The 20077-nt window shown below is 43.9% G+C and overlaps 2 long non-coding RNA genes across 4 annotated transcripts in view; one reads left to right on the top strand and one right to left on the bottom strand.

Annotated features, from left to right (window-relative positions):
* The window catches only part of LOC106014946 (uncharacterized), a 341344-nt gene that overhangs the window by 134153 nt on the left and 187114 nt on the right, over positions 1-20077 (top strand). The gene's annotated exons all lie outside the window — the stretch shown is intronic.
* LOC140002477 (uncharacterized) lies at positions 6942-9610 on the bottom strand. 2 transcript variants are annotated; one of them, XR_011809169.1, is made up of 3 exons: positions 9138-9610; positions 8882-9038; positions 6942-7497 (listed from the first exon to the last, which is right to left on the bottom strand). It is a non-coding gene; the product is annotated as an uncharacterized lncRNA (long non-coding RNA). The 2 variants fall into 2 exon arrangements; XR_011809170.1 differs by having other exon boundaries at positions 9236-9596.

Here is a 20077-nt window from a genome sequence, read left to right as displayed (position 1 = left end):
CATATTGTTTATTTATTGTAAACCACAGCTGTCTGTTGAATGCCAGCTCGTGACTGACAAACAAATGAGTTCACCCTTCATCTATTTGAAAGTGATACTGAAAATCTCTGCATCCCGTATTTTAATTTTTGTGTCCTTCTTTGTCATTTTCCCAATGAAAATTACCCCAGCACTGATCTCAATGTTAATGTATTCCTGCTTACATTTGACTTCTGAATATGTTATGGCTAATTATCATTACACAGGACGAGAGATCAGAGCCCTGACTGAGGTGCTTGGTATGGGAACAAAAGGAGGCCAACTCTGCATCTTGGCATGGGGCCCAAAAATTGTGACTGAGCATCTTGAAACTGGTGGAGTCTGGGGAGGTGAGGGGGGCTTCTTGTTTTTTTTTTTCTTAGTTTCATTTTATTATTTTTTATGAACTGGGGGAAGGGCCAGGATGGGGCTAAAATTTCCCCTTGAACATGATGTCAATATGTTGGCATGTCTCCTTTTATTAAGATGCCATCCAACTGATAACAAGTCCTGCTGTGTTTTACCAACATAAAAAATTAGACTGGAGACCAGGGAGCGGCAGGTGGCTTTTGGCACCAAGAAATAATCACACTTGATGTGGAAAGTAAAGTAAAAGGAGCCATCTGTTCACTGCAGGAGGACGTGAAAAATCACATTAACATATTGTCACTAACATCATGAAATACACAGTTAATAATAAATTTAGTTATCATGGCAAGCTGCATCGGATGCTTCCTTAGAAAAAGTATTGTGTGGAAGATGTGCTTGCTCACATGTCCTTATTGAGATATACAGTTTTTGTGCGGAAGCCTGAACCCTGCCATGAATCACTGCCTGTGTGAGCAGATCTGCATCGCCCCCTCTGGGAGTGTGAGTGGCTTTTCAGAGCCCCTCTTCTGCCTCTGCCCTTTAATCTGCTGGGTTTCTTTCCATCCGTCTTTCCTGGCTGCCAGGCAAGCACGGTAAATGGTTGGAAAGGGTGGAATCGGAGGGATGAGGGCAGGAAGGGGAAGGAAAAGCCAAGGAAAATGGAGGAGTCCTGGAGCAGGTATTGGTAGTGGGTGCTGAAGGTCTGCCCTAATAGCTGCTGAAGGTCCTGGGAAGCTTTTCTTTTACTTGAATTGACATTGAATTAGACTTCTGGTATTGAAGTCATTTTTGCTGCATGTTTTTTCCTTTTGGTCACAGCTGCATTAATTATCTGTTTCATTAGAGAGTCATGCAGCCTGCAAAATCACCCATTAGGTCAGGAAATCTTACAGCCTCTCTTCCCCCTTCCCCAGAGTGGGGTCAGTGAACTTCATGCGCCCCCGCGTCAGTCGGGGCTGTGTGCTGCAGCAGGACAGAGCTGTCCCAGTGACTCTCCTCTGACAAAACTACTTCTGTGAGGTAGCACAGGTGTAAATTGAAGCAACTAGAAATCTGAAACAAACTGTGATAAGCAAGTCTTCTTCTTACTCATAGGAGTCTTGGTAAAAAGTTACTTCTTAGTGTCTTTGTACCCTGTGCACGGTGTTTCTCAGATTGTCTGGAATCGGTTTGCAAATGGATCATGTAGAAAAGGTGTTTAGTCATCTCTGCCAAATCTCAGCAGGATCTAAATATGAAGCTGGTTCCTTCTTTCCTGTGTATGGATCCTAATAAAAAAGGGTTTATTGCTCCTCTCTCCTTCCCCTCTCATTCTGTTTTCAGATCGGAATGAGAATTGAGGTGGTACACAGTTATCGAAAGAGGTCGCGATTATAGCTAGCAGTGTTTGGGTGAAGAAAAATAAAACCGAATCAACAGCATTGGGTCTTAAACTTCACGTGTTTGAGTTGTTAAACTACTCCAGTGAGATTGGTTCATAGAAGAAGGTTAAAGAAGCTACTTGAATCTTTTTCATCTTAGAGAAGACCTTGTAGCCTAATGGAAGCATCTCAGAGGAGACAGAGCTTCATTTCAAATGTGTGTTAAGCTGTTTATCTTCATGTGGTAGTCTTACTCACATGGCTTTATTGTCACTAGTGGAAAAAAAAAGAAGACAAAACCAAGCTAATCTCATTGCGTGACTTCCTTTTATTTCCATTGGAGGTCAGTTCTCTCTGTTTTAACCCTGGGTAATTCTGCAGATGTCTCAACAGAGGACAGTGTATACACGAGTTTTAGTCAAAAACAGTATTTCATATGAAAGAAACTGGTTCTCCAAGTTTCATTTATATAATTTTCATAAACAGAATCAGGGCAATGTATTATCTTCATGTTCATGAGATTTTGTATTACTGCTCACTGTCTTGGACCACATGTTTTTGACCTAAAAAGAAGAAGAAAAAAAAAAGGCAGGGAGAGCATATGCCAAACTGTGAGAAAGTTGACTTTATCGTTTCCTGTCCACATAACCAAGACTTCACTCAGCAATACACCCAGCAATTCATGAATTAGGATTTCTGTGGTGTGGTGTTCTCCTCGCTTGGAAAATGTGCTTTACATTCTAGTGGAGATTTATAGTAAGACATGAAAAAATATCTGTATAGTCCTTGGTAACAGGTGTGCACGTGTGAGTAATTTAGAGTGCTTATGCTTTAAGGAGGCAAGAAATGCTTGCTCAGGAATACCCCGAGCTGTTTAATGGAGGATTACATTTTGCGGAGATGATAGATCTACAGGTATCGAGGCTCTAGCCACTAAGAATTAATGTAAGCTTGTCTTAGCAGCCTTTTGTGAAATTATTCCAGTTGGTTTTGAATCATGTGGCTTGTCCCGCGTTCTAAGGCAGCACGTGGGGTTAGGTGGATGCCACGTCATGCAGACTTTCTGTTTAAAGAAGTACGGAGGAAGCAATACTTGGTTGCTCCCCAGTAGAATTGACAGGAGACTTGCACCTTTGCTTTCTGCAGGGGTCGTCGGAGCACTTGAGGATTTCTTAAGCAGTAATAGATCCATCCTCACAACCTCCCATGAAGCAGAATGTAGTCATACGTGCATATAGGAGGATGGAGATGGAAGCCTGGAAAGCGCAAATGACACCCCAGTCTGGGGCAGAAACAAGTACTGAATATAATGAATGTCAATCAACCTGACCTTATGGGATTTTGTCAAATGAACTTAATATCATTTATGATGAGATTATGAGTTTGGCTGATAGAGTTTTGTTGGTACTGAATGGTATTTTGATTAGGGATCTGAAATGATGCAAAATCATCACACAACCTGTTATTAAACAGAATAAAATTTTGCTAACTGAAGTCTTAAAATGCAACTGTAACCAGGTTATCACTGTTGAGTAGGTGTGATTGTAATGATATCCTACAGGAATAGCTTTTTAGTCCTGCACTGTTATACCTCATTATTCTGTTAGTGACATAGAAGAAAGTACACCGCAACTCCTAGCGATGGCGTGAAGATGGCTGGGATGTTCAGCAGTGGAGAGGGCTGCTTGCTGATACAGAGCCACAGGGACTGCATAATGAGAAGAAATAATTTCCTTCTTAACAGGGCCAAATATAGAGCCACACAGCTGACAGCCAAAAACGCAGGCCCTGTGAGTAGTAGCCTGGAAGAGTCTTTCTGGAGAGTAGTGACTTGGTAGAAGAGCCTGGGGTCACAAGACAAAGCAGCTAGACATGAGCAATGCTATAGCTAAAGATGTTATTGTAGTTCTTGAAAGGCTCTATAGATTTAACAGCCAGAAGATTGGGTTATCTATGCCCAAATAGGGCACACTTTTGACTACTTTTTTTCAGGATGTGCATGGGTCAGGGGCTAGCTGTTTTGTTAGTGTCAAGAAATTGGAAAGAACTGGAAGAATATCTGTGATCAAGACTGCTAAGTTGAATGAAGTCTTGCTCATCGTTGACGTGGACTCTGTTGAAATTAAGGAGGGAGAAAGCCAAGGAGAGGGCTGGAGAAGAGCCAAGGGAATCAGCATTGGGATAACACAAATCTCTTCAGTAAAGAGAGATGAAGCTGCAATAAGAGGACAGCGTGTTAAGGGACCACACTTGGAAGTGGAAGCTAACATGAGAAGAAGTTGATGTTTGCAGGTGCAAGTTTTCCCATTGAAAGGAAGGCTCAATTTCTTATCACTCAAGACCTTTGTTTAAAAAAAAAAAAAAAGCAACCAAGCAGGTGGTTTTAGTATAGAAATAATACCTGAAAACTAGACTTCATTGTCTGTTTTAATCAATAATCCATGTTGTGGCCCTATTTGTAAGTCCATTCCTGCTCCTAAAAGCCCCCGAGCAGGAAGCCTTACTTTGTGGAGAAGATGAATTGCTTGGAGTAAAATAACCTCAACAAAAGAGCAGAATGTTTGGCCGCTGACAATTCGTTTCACAAGTGAAATGTTACTTGTGGGGGAAAAAGCTGTATATATTGACAGCCTTTTTGTGTTCTGACAGCCCTTTCTAGTGTATTAGTGATTTCATTTTGTACATGACGGACCTCTCTGTGGCTGTGGAAATCTGAGGCAGATGGGCTCTACAGTCAGCCTGAGGGGACAGGAGGAACGCAGCTTCAGAACTCGCAAGTACCCTGAGTTTTATGCCTTTCATCACGGCAGTGAAGGGACCCACAGAGACTGAAAAGGCTCCTAGCACCAGGAGGATCTTAACGGGTGGCCAGGAATGAAGCTAACGGGCTGAAGGCAGAGAGTGGAGAGACTCTTCCAGCATTTAGATGTGTGCTAGGGGAACATCATGAGGTCGGCTGTATGACCATGAACAACTGTTCTACATGATGGGTTCCAGTATTCTGTTCTCTTGCTTGCTTGTTGTCCTTCTCCACTTGTCTTTCTCTCTTCATATTTACAGACATCCTTCTGCTTGCGAGGCAATGTAGAGGTCTCATCTGTTCACCAGCAGGTAAGGAGTTAGCTCCTTCCAGCTGATGGGATCAAGGTGTTTGAAAAACCTAAAGAAATCCATCTTTGTGAGGAGTAAAGTAAAACAAAACCCCTTTTTTGTAGGGTGCTGTGCCAGTAGAGCAGAGTTCCCCTTCTGGCAGCCCAGCCAGGCCCTGGTCAGATGGGTGAGCTGCTCTGATCAAACAGTGCAGCAGTAGCATGCATGGTGGTGATGCTCAACAGCAGTCTGAAAAGGAATGTGTTGCATGCTTTTTTTCTTCTGGGTTGTGCATTCATTTGCTTTGAGGAATTGCAGGCGTTTGCAAGGCTGCAAATTTCCCTTTCACCTTCTGATGCTTGCTTATAGTTGTTTTGGCTAGCTTTAAATTGTGCAGTGGAGATCTGACTGCTTGATATCAGCTACCAGGTTTGTGTATGTGGGTGCAAGAAACCCTTTCCTTAGCACATCCTGATACGGGAGGTTTCAAGTACAACAGTCTCATGCTCTTGCTTTGGTATGAATGTTGCAGAATGGGGGCTATTTCAAATGACTGAGGATATTAAAGCATCGTTTTTTTCACTGTTACTGGAGTTCTCCATATTTTGAAGGAAGAGAATTTTCCATTTCTCCTGAAAATATTGCAGGAGCGGAAACAAAACCCTTTGAAAACGCACCCTCTCAGTGAATTGAAATTGAGTTACAAGGGAGCATTGCCATACATATCCCAGCACCTTTAGATCCTCGGACTAACAAGAGCAACATGCTCTTCTATGCTCTCATTATACAACTAATTGGATCATGGTCCTTGCTATTTTGATGCTTACTGTTTTGATGAGTCTGTGTAATAGAAATCTCCTTACAGCCCCGCAGGAGACTGGGGAGGTAAATGCCTTTGAGGTCCCATCTTCCACTCCGTTCAGTACTGTGGCATGCCTGAAGTGGTACTAAAGATTGGCAGAACATCTGGCGGGAGCAGGTGGCAGTTTACCTTTCAATATGTTATATAAATGATGATTTAGTTAAGCCTGCAAATAATAACAATAATAATAAAAACGTTCTCACTTGCATTCATGTTTTGCAGTAAAGGAGCTTCCAGAGCTCAGTCATACAGCCTTTCTCTTGCTGAGGCAAGGAGTTTGCCATCAAGCTTGGATATAATATGTTTTTTTACCCCATTCGCAGAGAGAATGTCTTGTGCCTCATATAGCAAGTTTGCTCCTGCAATATCTGGGGTGCAAGTCAGTAGCCTTTATGATCGTTTGGATCTGGTGCTCTTCAAAGTTTGTCCCTTGACATAAGCTTTCAGATCAGGAACAGGGGTAACAACTCTATTTATTTCTATGCTGCATGTGTTTTGTCCCACCAGTTGTATGAACCGTCAGTAATTGGAGTGGCATGAACAGAGTGACTGCTTAGTGTGGACAGCATTAAGTGGTAATGAAAATCCGATTAGTGCGAGAGGCTCTGCGTTCTTATGTCACTTAATTGAGTAATGAAATTAGAGGCCTTATTTATATTTGGAAAACTGACTGTGGTGTAAACATGCTGATAGGACAGCTAAGTCATAGAAGATGCAAGATAAGACAGAAGGTGATAAAATGCATTTTTCTATTCAGAAGGACTGAAGGGTTCATATCAAGAGCTCGGACCCAGTAAGGTGACGTTGCAATTGGCATTGTTGAAGAAATGGTTTTTCACTCTGTCTCAGCAGATGAGTACGGTCTGGTAGATGATTCTTTTACAGTCACAGCTTGGTTTCCTGCTGTTTCAGCTGGCATAGTACAAGTTTCCAAGAGAAACTGTGGTATTGCCTTTCTTACATAGCTTTTTCAACCTACTTGAGGGCTTCCCTGGGCTCTGGTGCTCCACTGGAAGCAGGAGCACGGTGAAACCATGCTTGAGAGGGAGCCTGTGGGCAGAACTGGGTAGGAAGGGAGGAGGCTTGGCCCAGCGGGACAGCTCTCCCACAGATTGTCCGGTCCTCCCACAGAACAGCAATGCTAAGATTTCTCTAGGAAAAAAAGATGACGACCAAATTCCACTTTCCATATTTCAGTAAAGGGTGGGCAGGCTGAACTGTTTGTTTTTTGTGGGGTACTTTCATGGTCATCACAGTGAGAATCCACCCCCACTGAGAGATCTAAGGAAAGTGGTATTGTGAAGTATTTACTTGTTGGCACTGCTTCATTACCTGCTCTTGATAATTTATGGTGCCATATGGAACAAGGTTGATAACTACCCGTCTTTATGAACACATTGGTTTCATTTACCTGAAGCAGGCTTTTCAGTTTTGAATGGAATCAGAGATACATTGTTGCCTCATTACAGACCAATTAAAACGCGGTTTTAACCTAACGCTAGGTTGATTATTAATTGTCTGGAAGGCCTTTTTCCTTCTGTGCCTTTAATTAGGATTTCCCATTACAGCCTCATCCAGAAGCAGAGTGCTGAAAACTCTGAGCAGCGCTATGGTGCTATGCGGTGGGTGGATGGGTCCAGAGCTGCTCTCGTAATGCCGGTGTCGCGCTGATGCTCGCAGTCAGTCTTGGCAGCGTGGCAGGAGACCTGTGGCCATTTCTGAGGGCATCTCTTACCCTGTACCTTCAGCTGATGGCCTGGAGGTTTTAGGTCTGCTGTGCGACAGGGGCTTGGTTTGCTATGAAGTGTGAAAGGATTTTAGGGGCTACCATTAAAAAGAAAAACAACAACAACAATGCACCCCATGGCAGAGTTATGGAAAGATGCTAATGTCATTTAGTGAGCAAGCTGGTTCCTTGCTATCAGGGTCACTCAGGGGCACGGCAGTGTCCCCCTGTACACCTGCCAGCGGACCTTAGACTTGTTCTGATGAATGGGAAAGACTTTGCTATTGGTAGCACAACTGTGCTTGTAGTTATTTATGGGCATCTTTAAGGGAGTGTGGTCTTAAAGGGACCCTCTAGAAACACCATACGTGTGTCATAATTGTGGTATGGTGATAACAGGACTGAAAATCGGGCATTACTTGTTTTCTAGTATTTTTCATCTTGCTGCCATTTAATCACTCGGAAGAAGATTTACTGGGAAGGATTTTGGTGGAAAATGTCATTAAGTGGAAGTACATATGGTAAAATGTCACGTTTCAGTTGGCTGCTATGGTACTACGTGGAATATGTTGTAAAGGTATTGCTTAGGGCCAAAGGTTTCCCAGCTGGGTTTTGCTTTGAGAGGCAATGGCTTACTCTCACATGCTGCACAGTAGGAAACCTTCTGCAGTGCAGCTCTCCAGTGATTTATTTTAGATGTTTAGCCAAGGACTTAAATGGGTTAGTAGACTAGCACCTTCAGGGAAGTTGCTCTTTATAATTTAACTTTCAGAGAGCAGGTTACAGCGCTCTCAAACAGTTGTGTCAAAGACCCAGCAAAAATTAATGGCTCAGAACTAATGGCAAGCTTTCCAGGATGTTGCTCTGATTTATTGAGTGGTGCTAAGCTCCAGCATCCTTGTGTGGAGAGCACTTGTCTTCATATAAGGGGGCTAATATTACCTCAAGCTGTTGTCAGTTGACTTGGTGAAATTGCTTAGATGCTACTCTCAGTGTAGATAGCTGGTGGTGATTACTCCTAAGTATTCTAAGAGCAGAAACCCTGGGGAAAGGCTGATTAGCTGCCCAGGAGGATGATGTTCCAGCCGTGTAAACAAACTCCTGAAGTCTCCTGGTCATAATGAGGACCAGGCCTCGGTGACAAAGCCCCCTCAGCTCTGTGCTGCTGCATTGAAGTTGAGCAATTTGCAAGGGGAAAGTGATTGGAGTCAGTCCCTGTGATGCACGTAATCCACTAATCACCACTCAGAGACTTCTGGTGCTCAGAAACAGCAGGAGGGAATTGGCTTTTATGAGCTGAAGGAGACACTGGCATATGTTGCTGAGGAGAGGGGGAGGAGGGACTACTTAAATATTTATAGATTAAGGGTACATTGGGATCCCTTCTGTCTTTTGTATGCCTGGTTCCCTGACTTCCTCTTGGGGATAACAAGACGCAAAAACTCTTCATCCTACCTGGGTTTTAACTTGGAAGCAGGCAACCTGATCCCCCTCCTGTCTCCCAGCCTTTGTGCTCACTCGAATGGATGGGGTGGGTGTGAAGGCAATGCAAAGCCTGTCTTGTTGCAGTTCATGTCCCTGGGCTGTCTGCCTTCCTCACGATACACTGCAACTACAAAAGCACCACAGGCCGGACACGGTCAGAGAGGTGAGGTTAGGAGTGACATGAACCCAAAAGCAAATTTGTGTCAGGCAGATAGCAGCTATTTACAGAAAGGGATCTGTGCCGCTGTCCTGGATCCTCTCCCGGAGGACATGAGGGCAGAACAAGCACAATCTGCTGAGAGGAGCTCTAATCCTGCTTCCTACCTCGAGTTTTGTGTGGGATATGACTTCCCTGCAGACGGAAAGGTGACATTTTCGTTGGGTTGCTCCTCCTTCAGTGGTTCCTTTTCATAAGGAGGATGAATTTCACTTTGCGTGCAGTTGCAGAGAAGGCGCTGACTCTGTGGACAAAATGCTTTTGCGTAGAGAGTGCTCTGCTCAGTCATGTACAGAGCCTGGGAAGGAGATGAGGCCAGGGAAAAAAGGAGAGCTCACAGTTTCAGCCTGTTAGAGCAGCCCAATGCGATGGCAGTAGTAGAGTAGCAGTGCCCCACTTGGGATCTGGAGAAGATCCCTAGTGTCACCGCACCTTCTGTGAAGTCACAGGCGGGTGTTCTACTGACAAGTGCGTGGCAGAGAGAAGGGTGTCTGAGCAAGGTGTCTCGAGGAGCTCCTGCTGTCAAGACCTGTCCAAGGTAACAGGACTAAAAACTGAGAAACAGCGTGTGTATCCTTATTCCAGGCACTTAAAATCTCTAGGAAAAGCCATGATTTCTTTCCTGCTTTTGGTGTGTGCTGTAGTGAGTGATTTGTTCTAAAAGATCAATATCTTTCTCAAGTGCTGCTCACTCTGTAGTTGTATTATTAATGGCATTATTAATGGTAGTTATTAATATTCCTTGCTATTACATACATTTTTTTCATGAATACTTAGGCAGATTTCTGTAGAGGATGCCAACATCATGATCTCAGTTGTACACAGCAGAGGAAACTGAGGTGTAGGAGATGAAGAGAACCACTCTGAGCTAGAGTCCCTGTGTTCAGAGCCCATTAAAACCAGGCTGATGGTTTGTTGCCCTCCTTCTGTGCTACATGGAGGACAGCGGGGTAAAGGCCGTGAGAAATTCTGCCGCTCACCTTTTCTGAAGCCACAGTAGCTGTGACCCTGCTGATAGGGAATAACTGCAGTAATGTTAATTTAAGTCCATGTGCATCATCTAATACATTCCCTTTTGTGATCCAGTTATTTGTGTATGCTCTTTAGCTCTTAGTAAAAAGTTTTAACGTGGTGTCAACCAGTCAGACCCAAGTCCTCTCATACGTTGCTGGAAAGGGCGTATAACTACCTTCTGTCCTATGCAGGTTATCAGCTCTTGTAAGACCTATTAAAGACTGCACTTATATAAATCACATATTAAATAGTTTAATATTGGATATTAAAATTGCATAAATCAGTGCTGATTATTTAAAACTGTTGCGGTAATGAACATCAGCCCTGAAACTGGGTACAGCTCAACAGTCCTTGAAAGTCACTGGGGAGTCTGTGTGTGTGCTCTGAAGCAGCTCAGACGATGTGCCAGTGGGTCTTTGGAAAAAGCAAAACAAGTTGGGCATTGAATGCACTCCAGAAAGGTCCGATAGCTTGATAAGGTGACAACTGCTTAACCTCTGTCAATCTGAGTGACAAGATACACCTCTTTGTCAAAGTTAGCCCAAGGTACAGAACTTCCACCTGTTACTGCCATTGTCACAGCTTAATTTTCTCATCTGTGATGGTCTGGAATTGCAGTGTGGCACTACTGGCTCCTAGCACAGGTGACCATATCTTCATATTGGTGAGTTGAAGCCAGTGCTGCTGGGCTCATCTGGCCACTGTTGTGTTATCAGGTAGGTCCAGGAGTACTGCTGCCCACCCGCAGGATAAGCCCCGCTCAAAACACAGTATCGCAGCAGTGGTTGGCTTAAAACTGGTTCAGGAGAATTATTTACAATACAGGCTCGGTACTTCTGTGTGATGCGGGGTCTGGCAAATACTGGTGTAAGCTGCTACACTGGCTACAGGGAACAGGATTGTGTTAGCCATGAGCTGGAAATAGTTGCAGCGTTCAGTCCTCAAGCCACAAAGAACTTTGCTGAGGTTTCCTTTTCCTTGAGCCTTTGGCTGACACTGTCCCACTTGGATTCTGAGCGGACAAACACGGCAATCTTTCTGAAACTAGTAGCCACTGCACTTCTTTTATTTTGCCAATGGTGTCACTGCTGCACCACAAGATTTGTGTTTTCCTCTAGGCTTGGAGAAAATAGCAGTAAGAGTGCTGTTTAGTGCTTAAAGGGCTGGATGAAGTAGCTGATGAGCTGCATGATGCCACTGCTCTCCTCAGAACCACATTGGAGCAGGGGCAGCACCCTTTTAGTCCCGTACAAGGTCCCCTTGTACTTCTCACTTCTCTCCAAGTTGTCCCTTAAGCAGCAAAGGGAGATGACAACCCCGAAAGCCCCGCTTAGCACAGCTGGGGCCATGTTTGAACTGTCAGGCTGGACCTGGAGGATGCGCAGTCCCCGTGGAGGGGAGCTGAGCAGGAGGGGAGTGCTGCTGCCCTCCTGTCCCGCTGGTGACCGCTGCCAAACCCACTGCTTGAAGGTGCCTCAGTGGCTGCTGGCCTAAAGGGGCTGTGCAGGCTCTTGCCATGTGTCCTGTCGGGCCCGTGGTGTGAGGAGGAGCTGGGAGGAGGGATGTTTGCTCATCTCTGTGCTTACGTGGGGATTCCCTTGGGCTCCAGGGGCGGTTCTGAGGCTGGATGCGGTAGGCTTCTTTGCAACAGCAAACAGGACTGACTGAGTCACATCAGAGCTCACAGTTACCACCACAATGTAAATAGGAACGAATTCAGGGCAGCCCTCAGACTTTGCTCATCAGTCTGTTAATTTCTGAGCCTCAGTGGCAGAGGCAAACAAAGACTTGGACTTGCCTCATCCTGGTTTGCTAGTGCTAGCTTCTTACTTAAGCGGAAGCTGCTTGCCTTGTTTTATTTTGATTTTTAAGGCAGGGATGCTGTGTTTCCCCTGACAAAGAAATGACAGTATTTATCAGCAGCAGATGTGCCTGCTTTGGCTGAATTGCCAACACATGCATTTAATCTTTTTTCTAAGTGTCAGGCTCTAGTTTGAACAATAGGATGGCACCCTATAGTGAGACCTTAAGCTGAGGGGAAAACACAAATCGACTTCAGTTGTTGTTGAAGGGGGGAAAGGGGAAATCCTGTAAACTAATTAGCTCATTTGGCTCAGATGTCATTTCTGATCAAACCACTTAATGCTGCTTTCAGTGGCAGATCAGATGTCTTTTGCATTAAATACCATTCAGCAAGACCAAAATGTGTCTAGGGCACCTGTCATCTGCTCGATGGGGATGCGGGGTGTACAATAAATGGCTGTATGTGAACACGTCACTGACCCATTTCAGGCCCTGCAGTTCAATTCTGTTCTGTCAAAGGGTGTTTCTAGGGGGCTGACCAGATGCCAGTGAGCTTCAAGGGTTTGTCTTCTGCCTATTTGCTGTGAATTCTTAGGGAAAGTCTTTTGTCTCAGGGACAAAACCTCCAAGGAGCCCGAGGGTACAGAGTTACCTGTGCCAAGGGGTCTCTGCCTCATTTAGATGCCTCCTGAAGTCAAGAGACGACCACTGGTGTTTGGGGTGAAGGCTGTGCAGCTGGGGACTGGCAGTGACAGGACTCAAGTCCCTGTAGCTTTGGCACCAGCCTTGCAGTGAGTATTAAAGGGACTGCTAGGCAAGGAGGGTTAGCTCTTAGCAAATGGTGCATATGATTAGCACCCAGAACTTGTAGGAAATGCAGGGTGTTAGTGGGATTAAGGGATATTGGCATTTGTCTTGTGCTGAGACAACAGAAAAGGATGTGATTCAATTTTTACTTTCTACTCATTGATATGATTATTAGTGACCATTTTTCCCTCTAGTTTTTTTTTTTTTTTTTTTTGACTGTTTATCCAATGTCAGAAAAAGGTTAAGAGAAGAGGCAAAAAGAAACCAGCAGGTGAGGATGATGCTTCTTAGATCCATTTGTAGATGGTCTACTTTCTTTTAGGTAGTTCCGTGGGTTGTAGTGGCTTTGGTAGTGCTGTGCTTATAAAAGCTCTTGTGAGACACATGTCCACCTGTAGCTCTAGAAAGAACAGGTAAATGTTTTCTTCTGACTAGGAACAAATCACAAGGAATCATACACAGATGACTTGAGTTAGAAGGATGGTGAGGAGAAGAACTGCAGACAGATTTAGTGCTTAACCTGGAGCCAGTGTTCCAACAGGTGGAAATTGGTCAAAATTCGGGCAGCACTGTTTTTGTGCTCGAGTGTCCCTAAGCTTTCCCAAAGCTTTCTCAGAAAACTGAGTGAAATTATAACAAAACAAATTTTCTTTTCTAGAGGGACAGACACATGTAAATTAGACTTATTCTCATCTACTGCTGCATGTTCTGTCACAAGGGTGGTATGACAGCCAACGTGGTGAGTCACGCAAGAGGGAGAAAAGGGCCAAGTTTTGACCTGGTGTAAATGTGGTATGTTTCTGTTGAAGTCAGTGGTTTTTCGCTGGTTTACACCAGCTGAAAATATGGTCCAGATGGTCCTGATGAGGGAGAAATATCATGAGCCTGCTCTTCTGTTGCATTGCACTTTATGTAATGATTTCACACCTGTGAAAATTGGTACAAGATCAAAATGGAGATTCATACAGATGTAGATACACAATGGAGTGCAAGGCACCTGAGAGCAAAGCCCATCAATTTTTTCCAGAGATAGCTGCGCAGTGGAAAAAAAAATTTCCTGGGGAGTCTCACTTGAAGCATGAATTCATACTTGTGTGTATTCTCTGTCTATCCTTGTTTGTGGACAATTACAATGAGAGCACCTTGTATACAAAGGGGGAAAATTGATGGAATTGACATTAGTGTGTAAGTGGAAATATGTAGAGACAGTGGTGCTTGAGCCATAAGCTTTGCAAGCTCTGTGAGATGCTCATGTCAGCTGCCACACTAGGATAAAATTGGTGCGTCTTCTGCCTTCATAAGCATGCAGTCGGTGTACCTGTGAAGGGGACAGGTGTGCCTTGGCAGTGCATTACTGGCAGTCAGAGTTTTTAATCTCTTCAGAATTCAGTGAAAGTACAATTCCTCTAACTCTTGTTTATTTCAGATCATGGAACTGGAGGAATTAAAAAACTTTGGTAGCAAGTGCTTACCTCTGCTTGGTCTGATCCTCCCCCAAATGAAATAACTTCTCAACCTGCTGAGGTTATGAGAACTAAATGAATCTAGGTCAGCTCAGGATACAAGTCTTTGTAACAGAGGAACACTTTTATCTTAATTTGATGATTGAAACTTCACTGTGTTGGGCTGGGAGGTTAGAAGTCAATTGACAATAAGGGCCAGGTCAGGTGATGCTAGCTGTGCTCACAGAGCTCTGCTTGTATACGGTTGCCAGAGATCTGACTTGGAAATAATGGAGAGCAGGCAGCACGTCTTTAATCAGAAATAACTGCATCAGTTGTCAGGATACCTGAGAAGCACTTTTTAGAAGCCTTGCGCTCAGCAACACTTGGAGGATAGCTTGGCTGTGTGGACAGGACCTGCTATCAGCCAGCAGGTTCTAACCTCTGGCAACGACTGCACCGTGTTGGTTTGGTGTTTCTTTATTTTTTAAAGAAAAAAAAAAAGGTTTGGAGGAAGGTTCGCATCTCAATATTTTAGCAGTCAAGCATAATAGAGTGAGAAAGGTGTCAGAATGCATTTTATCTAATACAACAGGATGCTGTAGGCAACACTGTTTGAAATTTGTTGAAAAGCAGGTGACAGCCACCCATGGAAGAGTCTCACTTCCTTGAAGTGTGTTATGCTGTGCTGTTGCTATTAATTTCACAAGCTCTCTTGCAAGCAGGGAAGTGAATGAGTGATGCAGTCCCACTATACAAAGCTGCCTTGGCCTACAAAGTTCCTAAACATGGTCGGTGTAATCCACTGAATTGTGTGCATAAGCTTGTCAGGAGAACTGCAGCAAAAACCAGCCTGTCATGTGTTCAGAAGGGGTGAGTGCCTGCACCTGGGACCGGCCCTGCATGGCTCTGCTTGCCTTTGGAGCCAGCTGTATTCCTCGTGGTGAGCTAAGTGTAGGCAGGAGTTGGTGCTTTGACCGTGCTCACAGCGCTTCACACAGTTTGGGTGCTAGGGTCTTTACAGGAGGGCACTTAAATAATTTAGAATTAGAGATCCCCAGGAAGAGAACTGCTTTCTTCTGTCTTATTCCTTCTGACTGTAACTCTAATAGGTGTTTAAAGTCTAGGCAGATTTATTTGTACTGCTTGGGTCCTGATCCTGCTAAGAATGGTGCCGTACTTAAATCAGATGCACAAAGATTGCCTCGTTGTCAGTATTTTCATAGGCTATCACAGGTCTGTTCGCAGAAGCTCTGCGGGATGAGGGAGATGCTTTGGGGTCTGTCAGTTGTCTTTGGTGAGCTAAACATAGATAGCGACTGGTTCGGGGCAGGCTTCAGTCAGAAATGACTACCATTAGGATATGAGATGTAATGAAACTTAAGTTCTTAATTCATACTAAATTTCCAAGGACTTTGAGGTCCCAGTTCTCCCAGAACACTGCGTCTGCCCATGCTAAATAGAGCAGCACGCTTGACCAGCTGTGTATAAAAGGTGTTTCTGCAAACTGACTGCTGGTGTCAGCTCTTAACAAGCTTAGAATTGTTTTTCTCCTTACTATGAAAGTTTTTATTCAGGTGTATGACAGGCTAATATTGCACTGCACAGTATAAATTAAAAAATGGGTACGGGAAAGATGGTATATTATAAATACTGTGATGAGATATAAGGAAGACATGATGTATATTGGGCCTGTAGGTACTAGGGACATGGTTGTGTAGCGGCAGGAAATAGACTCTATCTTGACAAAGGAAGGTGTAAGGACTAAAACTGCTCAGTTTTAGTCCAGGACCTCAATTCTGGAGAGCATTTTTTGTCTGCCAAAGATCTTGTTGTGAATACCCGTCTGGTATGCAAGCTAAGAAGCACACAGGAAGAGAAACCTTGTGATGCTTGTTGTTACATTGGAGATGTGGACTGAGGACTGACTTGCTTCAGCCAGTGACTCATTGCTGTTGTTTTACCTGGGCCATAGAAACAAACAGTGGGAATGATAAGATAAGCATTACTCAAACACACCTTTCTGTTGGCAGACAGGACAGAAAATAAGATACTTTTTTTTTTTTTTTTTTTTTCAAGAACAGTGATAGTTTTTATTAAAAAGTAAATTTTTTCCTTAGAATTGTTGAGTTCGAATTCTGAAATCCCTTATTAAAACTCAAGAAGCAGAAACAAAATCAAATGTAAAGAATGTGGCTATGAAGGAAGTTGGGTGGCTTGATTTGCACCAGCATTGTGTTTTGCTCATGGCATTACCTTTCTGCTTTGTCTCGTGTTACTGTGGAGTTTGGACAGGCTGACTATTTATTCCCTGCATTTGCATAGTGTCCTCATAGAGATGAGAAATTTGCAATGTGTAGTGGCTCTTCTGTTTGACATGAACAGCTATAAGAGTATTATCCCCGTGGAAAGAAAAATGGGTTTTGTAGTGTTTAATGTTTAAGAATCTTACAAAGCCCTTTAAGCTATTCAGGTACTCTAAATTAACTGAGGTCTGCAATTCTGAGATGCAGGTCTCCATCGTCAGCTACGTCGATATTGCTTTGTCTCTTGACAGATGTCTAGACAGATCGCAGAATCAATTCCTACACAGGTTAGCTTGTGAAGTGGGCAAACAGCACACCGTATCTGCAGCTTTTCCTTCCTTTCCCTTCTCTGCATGTGCAGAAGCAAGTTTCCCACCCTCTTCAGCTCTTAGGTTTTTGGTGTGAACAAAAAGTACCAGAAAAGCCAAGGCCTCACCCAAACACATGTTGAAACAGGAAACAATCTGTGGATTGTGCAATGTTTGTCTCCTAAGGCTGTTGGCAAGAAAATGAACTTCAAACACTGCATTTGAAGCCATGCTAGGAAGTGCCCATCTCATAGCCTTTCTCTGCTGCATCTGTCCCCCATGCCAGGAGCGAATTCCTAGTCCTGTGCAACGCAGGGTGGTGTTTTTCCTCTGCAGAAGGATCCTGTGGTTTTTCCCTTGTTTCTCTCTCTCCCCCCGTACGTGGGAGACGATGCCGAGCCCCAAGCTGATGTGTGTGAAGATGCTATCCTTCAAGCGCCCTGGGACTGAAATGCAGCTGTCACTCTGCAGTGTGAATAACAGGAAATTTAATTTGTTGGGTGGAAAGAGTTAAATGAACTTTAACTGAAAAGCTCTATCTCTCCCTCTCAGGGTAGAAAATAGCCAAGGGCAACAGCGGATGACTAATGTGTAGAATATTGCAATTAGTATAGCAAGGTACTTACAGGGATCAAATTAAAAAATTCATTAACGTACGCACTTAATTAAGAAACACTTTTCGGTTTACATGATAAATTATGACACCTATTAAATCTTCTAGTACAAGCTGTAATGGCTTCTTTGCTCCTGGGCAGAGAACTATTGCCTTTGAGGTCCTTTGAACCTCCCCAAGGACCGACACTGTTAGTTACAAGTGTGTTAAAAACAATGCTTTTTTTCTTTTTTTTTTCTTTTTTTTCTTTTCTCCTGTGAGGTACAAACCTTGCTTCACTGCAAACTAATTCAGGTAAAGTAACCAGCCTGGGGATTAGGAGACCCATCAGCCTGCAAACACAACGGATGATGAAACAAACAAGAAATGACCTTGAGAATAACTAAAGAAGAAAGTTAGCTGGATGCTGGGTGCCCGTGAGGCAGCGGGATGCTTTAGATGGGATGGCATCTGCACATGTCCTCAAGTGGCTCCGGTCGGACGCCACCCAGCCCATCTGGCACAAATGCAGCATCAGGAGTCTGACAAGAGAGGTTTATCCTGTCAGGTTTCCTTGCTTTCCTTGCTGTTTGGAGTTTCTTTCTTTTTGGACTAATTCTAAGCAACAACCAGTTTAAGGGGAAAAAAAAAAGTTTGGAAGAACTTTTTGAAAAGGCTCGGCGTATTTGTTGGTGGCTGCAGGTGGCTTTCTTTTTTGCAAGTTCTTTGTGAAGTGGAGCAGTCAGAGATCCTGAGCTGTATTGCTGCAGGTGCTGGGATGTGGCAGAGCTGGGTGGGAGCCAGGCCGTTAGTTCTGCTGCAGTGGGAATGTGACGTGTTAACAGGACAATCTGGTGACTGCTGTTTCATATATTGAAAAATAGACCAAAGCTGCAGTTGATGAAGTTTCTCTAACTGCAGGTTTGGAAGAAAAAATAATCATCTGGATCCATTTGATGAAAGCATTTTTTATTTCAGTTTAGTTGTTGGACAAGAAATAGTTTGGAACTGCAAAATCCAGACCACCTGTTTGCAGCGGATTGCTAGAGAGCGCTCTGACCTTCAGAATGCTTGTTCCACTTTGGTTTTGTTAAAAAGCTTATCTCATCAGTGGCTGTGTGCATCTGCCAGACCTTTTAGTTTGGATTAATCTACGTTTTCTCATCTAAAGAAGATTTCTCCGTATCAATGTTAAGAGGCAAGCATCAGTTTAGCACCATGGGCTAACTTCAGCACAAGCAGAGGATGGTACCCAGAGTTGTGTGTGATCACAATGGAGCTGGTGGCCTGTGGCAGATACAAATGTTCTTCATGCATTTCCTTAGTGAATTCTTCCAGAATCTGCCAGATAGATGTAGTTGTTCCCTGATTCCTTTCTCATAGTACATCTGGCCTGTAATCCCATTCCTTGTCTTTCAAAGAGTGCCTGATTTGGCTCAGTGCTGTGCCTAGCCAGGAATAGTTCTGCAGCAAAGTGACTTTGAAATATGGCCCAAGTGTTAAATTCCACACAGTCTTACACAAGCAACAGCAGCAGCATGAGGCGCGAGCAGAAGAAGAGCAAATCTTAAAGCAGTAAAGAGGGACTTGTGGCGTGTGCCTGCTGTAATCCTGTGGAAAATTATTTGGTGTCTGGACTCATCCCTGAGCAAAATCCTCAAGTGTGTAAGCCACTTTGAGTCTTTTTACCTCTAACACCTGACACCACAGAAGTGTTTGGTATCTGGCATCCCTTGAGCACTTCAGGCACCTTACTGCAGTCCACATGCTTCAATTTCCATCTGGAGTGCGTGTGGAAAGCTGGGTATTTAATTTTTAGCCTCCAAAATTCATCTCCTCTTAAAATCTGACCCTGATTATGATCCCGAATACCTCAGACAGTCTGAACCTCTGTTGTGCTGCCAAAACCTTGGTGAAGTTGTATCCATATTTCTTGTAGACTGACATGGATTTGCTCATAACTGAGTGTAAGATGTGAATAATGTTGATGGAATGCACGCAGTTTATTAAACAGAGCAACTCTAACTAGGCTAAAGATTTACTGTTTATTAACAAATGCTTGAGATGTAGATGAGAATAACCCTACAAGAAGCAGGAATATCTTGGTTGCAAGAGGTACTTAAATGCTGCTCAAAATTGAGGCGGTTTTCTGCAGACACGACTGCCTTCTGCCTTGATGTACAGCTACATGCGCTCTTCCTTGAAGCCTGCTTAGCAGCTTGCAGAGTTTAGTGCCAACATTGACACTTCTCCCTGCAACACCCTTGATGTCACGACCTTGACAAGCCCATGGTTGGTGACTGGTGCATTCCCTGCATCTCCTATCTGGCTGCCCTAGAGACTGAGCTGTGCTTGGGGAGGCTGTGGGGGCCATGCCAGGTTTGTAAGCAGTGGGACGGGGACCTGCAGTGCCCCGAAGCACCTCTGGCTTTGTCACCTTCTTTGTCTGGTCAGGATCAGAATTCTATCGAGTGCTTCCACAAAGGTCTAGCCTTTGACTTAATTATATGGAAGGCAAGTAATATCTAGCATCCACAGTATTTTATCGACAGTGACAGGACTGCATAAATAAATAAAAATCTTATTTTATGCAGTGAAATATCTTGTTGCTTTTTAATAAATCAATAACTAGAGGTGACACTAGAAAAGTGTCTTTAAAACGATTTTTGAGGTGAAG

Source organism: Anas platyrhynchos, chromosome 4 (assembly GCF_047663525.1).
Source record: "Anas platyrhynchos isolate ZD024472 breed Pekin duck chromosome 4, IASCAAS_PekinDuck_T2T, whole genome shotgun sequence".
NCBI classification, from domain to species: Eukaryota; Metazoa; Chordata; class Aves; order Anseriformes; family Anatidae; genus Anas; species Anas platyrhynchos.
This window is presented reverse-complemented; position numbering and strand designations above follow the sequence as displayed.